Source organism: Trichechus manatus, unplaced genomic scaffold, assembly GCF_000243295.1.
Source record: "Trichechus manatus latirostris isolate Lorelei unplaced genomic scaffold, TriManLat1.0 scaffold00063, whole genome shotgun sequence".
NCBI classification, from domain to species: Eukaryota; Metazoa; Chordata; class Mammalia; order Sirenia; family Trichechidae; genus Trichechus; species Trichechus manatus.
The window spans coordinates 8,888,033-8,897,805 of NW_004443999.1; the positions used below are offsets into that span (position 1 = coordinate 8,888,033).

The 9,773-nt window shown below is 44.9% G+C and overlaps 1 pseudogene; it reads right to left on the reverse strand.

Annotated features, from left to right (window-relative positions):
* Nucleotides 1-9,069: 9,069 nt before the first annotated feature.
* Nucleotides 9,070-9,188, reverse strand: LOC111821088 (uncharacterized; annotated as a pseudogene).
* Nucleotides 9,189-9,773: the final 585 nt, after the last annotated feature.

Sequence of the window (9,773 nt, forward strand, 5' to 3'; positions counted from 1 at the left end):
TGAAAACGGGTTCGGTTTTTTGGATTTGCCTAAAAGTCCCTAGGTGGCAAACACAGTTAAGTACTTGACTACTAACCGAAAGGTTACCTGTTCAAACCCACCTAGAGGCACTTTGAAAGAAAGGCCTGTGATCTGCTTCTGAAAGGACACGACTTTGAAAACCCTATGGAGCACAGTTCTACTGTGCAACACATGGGGTCGCTATGGATTGGAATCAACTCAAAGGCAACTGAAAAAAAAAATCTTGCCTAGGAGAGATGCTCAACAAATATTTCACATTTATTAAATTCTTAAGGTCTGTAACTTTCCTTTGCCAAACGAATCTATAATGCCTTCCTTGTATTACTGTCTTGAATTGTGATTTGACTTTTCCCTTCCCCCGTGATTATTTATGACATTCCAACTAAATATTAAGCTCTTTGAGGGCAAAGCTCTTATCTACAATATACATTTTTTACCCCACCCCCCACCCCCCCAGAGGTTTACACAATATAAACCCAGTAAGTATGCAGCAGTTGATTTATTTCTTCCTGGCAGTCCTAGCATGGGGATGCTGCTTTTATTGAATTCGAGTATGATGAGGCTCACTGGGCTCCGGGGAAGACGCAGAGAAATAGTCCCTTTGTTCTCCAGCCCTGCCCAGATCTGGGCCCAGAGCCCTCTAGAGGGGAAGCTCAGTGAGAAAGCTGCAGACTGCGGAGGGCTTGTTGAGGAAATTCCATTCAAGACCCTCATTTCCGAAACTGGTCTGTGATTAGCTGGGCTTTGTGCCCGCCGCAGTCCAACGGCAGAGAGACCAACCCTTAGGTCATAAAAAGCAACAGGAAAATACAAACGCAAGGCCTCTTTATGGCCCCAACAGGAGGCTGAAGGAGTCGCTTTGTTGTTTGTTTATCTCTCAGACTGAAGCCAATTATCCCAATGACTTTTTTAAAAAGTAAAAAAAAAATTTACTGGAGATTATATTTTAACTTAATTTCTTCTCAAAAACAGGCCCCTACAACACATTTTCTTTTGTTTCAAGGATTCACACTGCGCCTCTGTGGCAGGGAAGGCAGCCCGGGGGGTGGGGGTGGGGGGTTGTCACATGTCAGAGGTCAGGAGGTCAGGGGCCGCCTGATTGTTCCCAAATGCGCCTCCAAGTAGCCATAGATTTGAACTTTGCATTGTTCCGGAGACCTGGAGCCTGTGGGAAAGGGAGGGCCCGGGACAGCGTCTTCGCAGCTGAAAGGCCCAGCTCTGGTTTCACAAGGGCTGAGGGGTTGTCAGCGCCTGAGTCAGTCCTGAACCCCAATCCCGCCGAGAGGTGGGGGCGGGAGCCCGGGGGATGCTCTATGGCTGCGTCAGCGAGAGCCGTGCTTCGGCGCCGTCAGGGTTCTGCCAAGTGTAGTCACCCTGAGACTCAAAACCTAACTCCGTCTTCACTTCCCGTGGCAGGGTATGGAGGAGGGGCGGCAGGCGCCATGCCACAAGTATGATGTAAATTTATATTTCTTGACATGAAAGGGTGTGTTAAGATACATTGTTAGGATAGAATGGGAGCAAAATGTGGAACAGAACTCAAATTCTTAAAAAGTCCAGACTTACTGGGTGGGTTGAGACTGGGGAACTCCCTGAGTTTATCGCCCTGAGATACTCTTTAAACCTTGAACCAAAACTATTCCATGATGTCATCTTTTAGCTAAATAACAGATTGGTTCGTAAAATAAAACAATATCATCTGTGCATACGGTGCTTCTTTAAAAAAAATCATCTATATGAGACCAAACGGTCAACATTTACTCAAAAGCAAAAAAGGAGAAGGCAGGGGTTTAGAAAACACCAGCATCAGACTCAGAAAGTTTGCTGAAAATGGACATCCCTGAGCACAACTCAGACCTATTGAATCAGAATCTGGGGGGGGCGGGGGGGTAGCCTGGGAAAGAGCATTTTAAACATCATCTCTAGTCCATTCTAACGTAGTCATAGTTTGAGAGCCAAAGTTTTCAACATCTGGGGGCAGATATTTTTTTCCACCTCTTTTACCTCTTCTGGCCCTCACAACAAGTCATGAAGGAAAACTAGCTTTGAGACGAGAAATCTCACTCAGAAACCAAGTCGTGTAGCCCATTTCTGAATGCCTGTTTTGGCACAGCGACTTCTCATAACACCTGCATGGTATCAAGGGTTCTGGCTCCATTGTGAGGCATTCCAGGTGTGGCCACTCAATCCCTCCATCTTGAACCTGCTTTCTTTTCTCTCCTCCCCTACCTCCTTTCTGTATGTCCCCAGGAACCAGAAATAGCCTACGAACCTGAACAGATTAAACAAGCCCAGGATCCTCCCCGTGCCCGTCGCAAACAGTCCACAGGTAAAGCTTCTTTGTATCATCTCCTCTCTTCCCCTTTACCCTGCTCTTCTCTTTTGCTTCACTAGACATTTTGTCTAGAGGGACTGACTGCATAGGTTATTTGCATAATTGTATAACCCAAGTGTCTTAATTACCTGGTGCTGCTGTAAAAAAAAAAAAAAAAAAATACCACAAATAGATGGCTTTAAAACACAGAAATGTATTGTCTCACAGTTTTGGAGGCTAGAAGTCCAAATCAGGCCTCTGGATATTCCTTGGCTTGTAGACATATTCTCATATGGTCTCTTTCACGTATGTGTCTATATCTGTTTAGCTCTTTTTATAAGACACCATTCAGAAGGGACTAGGTTTAGGACCCACCCTATTCCAGTACAGCCTCGTTAACATAACAAAAGAAAGCCCTGTAAAATGGACAATGGCAGAGGCGTCTGACCCGCTCTAACTTCATGAGGAGAAAGGAGAATCAAAATTAACAGCCCAAGACTGATTCCTATGAGGCGGAGGTCAGACATGCCTCCTCCTTCTAACCTTTTTACCAATTCTGACACCAACTATCCCTCCCATGGCACTGTCTACTTCTCTGTTGGGTTCAATAATTCGTTGCAATGGCCATGCCGAACTCACAGACAATACTCACGATCATGAGGTTTACTAGGGAAGTAATAGGTTACAATTTAGGTTCAGGAACACTCAGAATACAGTTCTTCAATTAGGACAGCCTCTTCTCAGCCATGCCCGCAAACAGGTCTCTCCCTCCAGCCTTCCACCACTCAGCCAGGCCTGTGCCCTGATCAGACAAGTGTTACAAGTGTCTTTAGCTCCACCAATAAGTGCCCGGAGGCACCCTACTCCGCCAGCAAGCCACCTGCCCGAAGGTGTTCAGCTGACTCCATGGGAAAGTGAGCCTAGCTCTGCCAAGTACCCAGAGGCACCCCTACTCTGCCAACAAGCTTCCTGCCCGAAAGCACTCAGCTTTCTCTTTCATGGGCCAGTAAGCTCACCACGCCATCTCCTGCCGGTCTCATGGTTCTGCTGCCTCTGCTGCCACCATTTCTCTGCCACTGCTTCTTGCCATCTCTTGCTGTCTCTGGCATTACAGGTCTCTGTCTTTGTCTCCTGGGTCCAGGAGGTTCTCAGCACAGGAACCCCAGGTCCAAAGGACGTGCAGCACTCCCATCTCTTCTTCTTGGTGGTAGAAAGGCCCCTCGCTGCTCTGGAATTGGCTCTTTTTCAGCCTAGTGGGATGGCAAACTGACCAGTCCTCTTGTTAGGGTTCCATACACCTTATTTGCATGGTCCCTTCCCCACAAGGATACCATGCACTTTATTTGTATTATTAGCAAGCTGTCCAATCCCCTTGGTGGGCCACAAGCACCTATTTGCATAGTCCCACCCAGTCATTTGGTGGGAGTTACAAGACCATGGCAAGAAAGGCCATATAAAAGCGATCCATTGCACCATAGCCCCTATTCCCAAACAGGTCACATTTACAGATACAGGGGTTAGGACTTCAACATAACTTTTAGGGGGACACAATTCAATCCATAACATCAAGTAAGGCTAAAACTGTAAACAAAATTAAGTATGCCAGTAGCAGCAGTCATAGTAGAAAAATTACACAGTAAGTCTGACTCTGTTCCTTACTAGTCATGTGATCCTAGGTAAGTTTTTTAACTTCTTTAAGCTTTTGTTTCCTCAACTATAAAATGGGAATAGTCATACCTGCCTCGTTGTCATTGTTACTTGCCACTGAGTTGATTCCCACTCATGGCAACTCCATGTTGCAGAGTAGAACTGTGCTCCATAGGGTTTTCTTAGCTGTAATCTTAATAGGAGCAGATCGCCAGGCCTTTTCTTCCACAGTACTGCTGGGTGGGTTCAAACCACCAACTTGTAGGTTAATCGTCAAGCACAAACCATCTGCACCACCTAGGAACCTGCAATGACTGGTGAGTGTGGAAGAATTCCAGATGTAAAACCAGAAAGGTAATCAGGAACACATCATGACAGGCCACCATGAGGACACTTCCTTACAGGTAACAGGAAGTCATGGAAACAAGGGCTGAGTATACACCCTGTACAAAAGTATCCCCAGGACAACTTGAAGGGAAGGCAAGGGGCCCTTTCAAGGAGAGGGTCATACCCTATGAGTGAACCAACACCAGGCCCATCCTCAGTTTCCTGTCCGTATCCAAACTCCAACATGGGTTCCATGGTACTCAAGAGAGGTATAAGTGAATGGAAACTAAAAAATTGACTTGTACAATTATGAACATTTTCTGTACCTGGATTATTTCTTTGTGGTCTGTGATCTCCAGTCCTTTGCTATGATATTTTGGATTGGGAAGGAAAAGAGCACATGTGCTATAAATCTGAGATATCCTCTGTCACAGCAAGACAAACTGTTAATGTGGCAGCCCTACCTGGCAAAGGCAAATGGATGTTTTTGCCATTCTTTCATTGAGGTCTTTGGGGATGCTAATTGGCAGGATGCACTGTTCCAGAAGTAAATGCCCCCTTCTGAGAGTGAACTTTCTGGGGACTTCTGAGGTCTTACAGTTCAGCAAACATTCCCGCTCCTCATCTGCCATTGTTCTACCTCCACCCTTCCCCACCCTCCCTACCTCTCACCCTTCAGAGAAGGGAGAAGTCCCTGCAGATACGTTTTCTTCACTAACGTCCTCATCCATAATGGGGAAGGGGTCTGGGGGAAGAGTCTGCAGCGATAAAAAGAGAAGGAACTAATCCATTCCCAGGAGAGGGCCTGTCTCAGCTGGCTGACAGCTTCATCTCCCCTGGGTGCCTAAACATTCCTTTTATTTTAATGTGCTGGCTTTTTATCAAGTACAGTTGAAAAGAAACCGAGTTTTAGATAATTGAGCAGTAGCAGCATCTATTATAGCAAAACGGATACAATCTATTAATGGTATCTGTGACAAACACCACAGGGGACAGCCCATTAGTTTTTAGCAACAAGGGATATTTTAGCCCTATATCATCTCTTTAACTAAAGTCTCACTTTCTTGATTTGTTTTTTTTTTCCCCCAATGATTTTGATGTTTAAAAAGGGCGGGGGGATTACTTCCATGTGTATACCTATCCCTTGAAAGGGCATCTTTGGGGCTTCTACTTGACTCATTGCCATCAAGTTGATTCCGACACATAGCAACCCTATAGGACAGAGTAGAACTGCCCCATTGGGTTTCCAAGGAGCGGCTGGTGGATTCGAACTGCCGACATTTTGGTTAGCAGCCAAGCTCTTATCTACTGCATCACCATGGCTCCTTTGGGGCCCCAGGACCGCCTAAATGTTGGGTTTATGTTATAATTGGAGCTACCTAGCTCGTCCCTGACACTGTGCCTGGCACCACAGCCCAAAGCCCCTCTCCCTTCTCAGAACACCTGTGATGATTTTTCATGTTCTAGTCACTTGGCCTTTAACATGCATTTCCCTGCACCAGCCCACATTCATTGTCCCCATGAGATCAAAAATCCTTGAAGACCGCAACTGTACTCTATACCATCCGGCTCAATATCTGGCACTTAGAGGGTTGTATTAGTTTTCGATTGCTGCATAACAAATTACCACGAAGTTAGTAGCTTAAAACAACATGTTTATTAACTCACAGTTTTGTCTATCAGAAGTCTGGCAGATTTCACAGGTTCTCTGCTCAGGTATCAGAAGGCGGAAATCAAGGTGTTAGCTGGGCTGGGCTCTCGGGAAAAATCCACTTCCAAGCTCATTCAGGTTGTTGGCAAATTCAGTTCCATGCAGCCATAAGACTGAGTCCCATTTCGTTGCTTCCTAGGAGCTCGTTGTCAGCTCCTAGAGGCTACTCTTTGGTCCTTGCTTGTGAACCCCTTCATCTTCAAGCCATAAAGCATGCATTAAACTCTTCTCATGCTTGAATCCCTCTGCCTTTTCCTTTTGCCATCAGCCAGAGAAAACGCTTTGTTTTTAAAGGGCTCATGTGATTAGATTAGACATAATCTCCTTGGATTAACTCTAAATCAACTGATTAGTAACCTTAATTACATCTGCAAAGTGCCTTTTGCCACGTAATGTAACATAATCAGTGAGTGATATCCCATCATATTCCCAGACCCTGAGATTAGGACAAGAAATCTTGGGGGTCATTTTAGGATTCTGCCTATCACAAGTGCTCAGACTATACCCAAGAAGAAGCTCTGTTGGAGTAGGTAGATCTCCACCCGTGCAGTTTCTGTCCACCCTACTTGGCATGACAAACCTGACCTGGCCTATTGGCCTGCTGACAACCATGGATACCTAACTGGACACCATAATGCCAATCTGGGCACCTCACATATGCCGAAGAGGCAGCTAGATGCCTCCAGTACCTCTTGTAAGTCCAGCGCTTACCTGACTGACAAGCCGAGATATCCCCATCCCAGCTGCCACACTCAGAGACTTTGCTCTCCTAAAATGGGACAGAGATGGTTCATGGTCTTTTGACCTTGAAAGACCCTCATTTCTCCTCTCCCAACCTCATTCTATAGAGCCAAGACTCCAGGCTGGACAATCTGGGCTGGATGAGTCCTTGTTGACATTAACACTTCTTTATTCACCTCTCAATTCTTTGTTCTCGGTCTTTTTTTGACCAGTGGTTTCCCCACATCTGCTATCTTTCTACCCGTTGTTGGTTCCCTATTTTGTGTCCATGGCTCCATCCTTTCTCCTCTTTTCCCTGGCTTCTGAAAGTCTTTCTTCCTGTCCACCTGCGTGTACTAGAGTCTCCCCACCCCTAATGTCAGTATTTCTTATCACAGATCTTTCGTGCTAACTCTGTATCCCGGATATGTGGCACATGGTAGCAATCAGTATATATCTGTTAATTGAATAAGTGAGTGAGTGAATAAATGAATGAATGAATTGGTGAATTTTAGTCATCCATGCTTTTCTAATCTTCATGGGGCTGTTTCTTTGGTTATTGGATCATTCATTTATTCATTTATTTGAGTATACACTATTCATTTGAGGATACAAAGATAGATATAAATAGGATAAATATTTTCTCCTAGGATGTTAAAGAACCTGTGCTCGGTAGGGGACGTGGGGCCTTTCCAGAACCCTTGGGGTAAGGTTTGCCAGTCCAAAAGGTGCCTTTAAAATTCACCATGGAGGAGTACCCACTACTGTCAAATTTAATTGTTAATACTCCAGGTCAGCCAAAGCATGAGTGATAGAATTTCTTTCTTTTGTGAAATACAGCATTCTCATTGTTTTTTAGTAAAAGAGACACTTAAATTTGCTTCCCACCAGGTCTGAAGCTGGTGCCTAATGTGGCTGAAAATGTTATTGAGCCCAGCGTGGAAATCCAACGCCTGAGGCCGCAGGGCTGAATGGAGGCCTTGTTTCTGAGAGCACTCTCCTTTGTCTGCCGGGGAGCTCAAATGACATGTTTGGACACAAAGCTGCTTAGGTAGAAATTACTACATTTGCAGGCGCTCCTAATTTGGAGCCAGGTTTATTATTTCAAAGTCTTTTTCACAATTAGACTTAGTGAAGTTTTACAGCTGAGTCGTAACCCTCATTTGAAGATATGTTTTATTAGTATTATTGTTAATTTAAAAAAAATAAGAAGAGGTTTCGTCTTTGAAAGAGAGCCATCCTCTACTGAAATTTTCCAGTGAGGACTTCACTGTTTCCGTCAAGGTCATTTTCTTAACCTCTCCAAGGTATTTTATCATTATGAGTTTAAAACCTTTCTTTGTCAAGAGAGCAGAGAGCAGACAGCTGATAGGGCCCAGGAAAAGTCAGAATCCTTGGAGAGTTTGGGGAGAGGTCATTTTCCTAATGACTGTTATTCTCAGGCCAATAGATTGAGTGGCTCCTTAGCCATCAGGGGCCCTGGTGGCACAGTGGTTAAGAGCTTGGCTACTAACCTAATGGTTGGCAGTTGAAATCTACCAGCTGCTCCTTGGAAACCCTATGGGACAGTTCTTCTCTGTCCTATAGGGTTGCTATGAGTTGGAATTGACTTGATGGCAGCAAGTTTTGTTTTGGTTTTGGTTACCATCAGGTAGGTTTGAGCCCAGGGTCCCAGGAGCATAGAAGACACACCCTTTGCATTTGAGAGTCAATCTACGTCCCCCACTCCCTAACTCTGCTCTCAGACATACTCCCAGGAAGTTAGAAAGAAAGAGAAGGAAGCAAAAACCTGTGACTACTAAATCCATCTGACTGAGAGAGAGAGAAGAATCTGTGAAGGACAGGGTAGGCAACTAATTCTCTCACTGGGTACATTATCCAGGTAAGTGTCAACAAGAGCTACTGAAGTGATAGCGTTGTCATTGTCATTTTGCTGATGAGTCACCTAAGACTCAGAGAAGTTCATTTGTCCAAGACCACACAGCCACACTAGTCAGTTGGTAGCATCAAGATTAAAATTCAGTTTTGTTTCATTAATATTCAATGCCAATGCCAACCTCAGCCCCAATTTTTTTGTCTTACACCCTACCATTTGCACCTCCCACCAAGTCTGGGAGATTCTTCTGGGTTCTATTCCAAAATAGTTTTACCCGCTGGTGTCAAGTCGATTCCGACTCATAGTGACCCCATAGGGTTTCCAGTGCTGTAAATCTCTACAGAAGCAGGCTGCCACATCTTTCTCTTGCAGAGCTGCTGGTGTTTTTGAACCACCGGCCTTTCAGTTAGCAGTCAGTCGCTTTAACCACTGTGCCACCAGGGCTCCTTTAAAAGCCTACAGCACCTGGTATTCTCAGGTTGTCTCCCATCCAAGTACCAGCCAGGCCCGACCTTGCTTAGCTTCCGAGATCAGATGACATTGGGCGCACTCAGGGTGGTATGATCACGGTCATAGACAAAATAGCTTTGCTGTCCGGCAAATCCCTTAAAATTTAAGAGATAAAGATTTAAGGTATTGCACCTTGTTCCAAAGGTATTTCAAACAATCAGTCAGCGGTTTTCATTTTTCATGAGTATCTACCACATCCTCTTCCCTGGGCTTCATGCAGTGGAGCGCAAGGACAGTCCTGAACATGACGTATCTGCACATGGGCATGTACAGTTTTATCCCAGATGTGCAACTAATGCAGGGAAGCAAGACTGGATAACAAAGGAGAAAGGAGGTACTTAGTTAGCTGTTAGGCCATGTAGAACAAAATATATAAGAAAGAGGAGAGGGGATCCGTGAGGACTTCATGGAATAGGTGAAACTTGATCAGGATCTTGAAGAATGCGGGGTAGTTGGGTAAAGAAAAAGATAAAAGGATTATTTTCAGAAAAGGAGAATAACATGTGCAATGGCATAGAGACCAAGTAGTTTTGATTAGAGTAGAGGGTGCAGGTCAAAGAAGAATTAAAATTAAGTTGGGTATATAGGGTGGGAGCAAGTTACCAAGAATTTTAGGCATGAAGCATTAGGAACAGGGCCCCATGGGA